The sequence below is a fragment of the Montipora foliosa genome, chromosome 6 (assembly GCF_036669935.1).
Source record: "Montipora foliosa isolate CH-2021 chromosome 6, ASM3666993v2, whole genome shotgun sequence".
Taxonomy (NCBI): domain Eukaryota; kingdom Metazoa; phylum Cnidaria; class Anthozoa; order Scleractinia; family Acroporidae; genus Montipora; species Montipora foliosa.
In genome coordinates, this window is record NC_090874.1 from 49,203,479 (window position 1) to 49,204,548 (window position 1,070).

Consider the following 1,070-nt stretch of genomic DNA (forward strand, 5'->3'; position numbering starts at 1 on the left):
ATACTTTTAATTGACATGTATCTCACATATACAATCGTAATTGCCATTTAGTTTTAGCTCTCTTACAACCATAGGGATTTTTAGTTTAGGCGTATAATTGTATGTAATTTAAAGGGATCTTATCTTAGTTCTAAACACCCGACTGCCATAAGCTTACAGCTTAAAAACATTATCGTGTTTAAATAAAGGTATATCTATCTATCTATCTGTCTATGAACGTGCGTTCGTTGGGACGAAACTCAATAGAAAGAGCGGAGATGCCATGAAGACGAGGTTGTGCATTTATGTAAAGAACGTCTATCGAAAGGTACTTAAAATATGTGAGGCTTTGTAGAATTTGAGCCAAATAAATGGAATGTGTTTGGAGTTAAGGAGGTGAAGACGTTACAAACAACGTGAATTTGTCGAAATCTGGATGCTATGTTAAACTAGACATTGGAAAGATTATCACTAGGAAAATGTCCCCTTGCCCAAAATTTGTGTGTCTAGTGCTAAATTGACTCCATACAAAATAAGCGAGACATGCATGATGAATGACAAATCTTCCGCTCTTTACTCGCAAGATAAATGAATTTGGTTATGGACCGGTTGTTATAAGCAAGTTGATTTCCCAATGTGTCGGACTCTTTTATGGACAAGGCAGAATCTTAATTTTTTGAAACCACGGTGGGTGTGTTAAATCTGTATGAGGGTTTGCGAGATCCTTTGTTCCTCTTTAAAAAATTGCTGGTTTTCCCTGTCTTTCCCAAAATTATCTTCCAGACTTGTTATCAGCTTTTTGCATCCCAATAAAATGGTTTATTAGGTTTCCTTGTTCCCTGAACACATTTTGTCTTTGTGCCCTGGTCCCTAGTTCAAATTAAGCCATTGTTGCCAAAAGGCCTGGGAGGAGCCCCCTTCATTTCATAGAAAAATGCTGATCACTGAATATTCATGTTATCCAGGAAGGTGTTAGTTAGTGGGTGTTATTTTGGCATTTTTACTGTTTCAGTACATCGTTCATTTCTTTTCGCGCAAGGTTGCCCGTTCGCGTGTGCTGGCTCGTTGTAAATTATATATATCTTATTAGA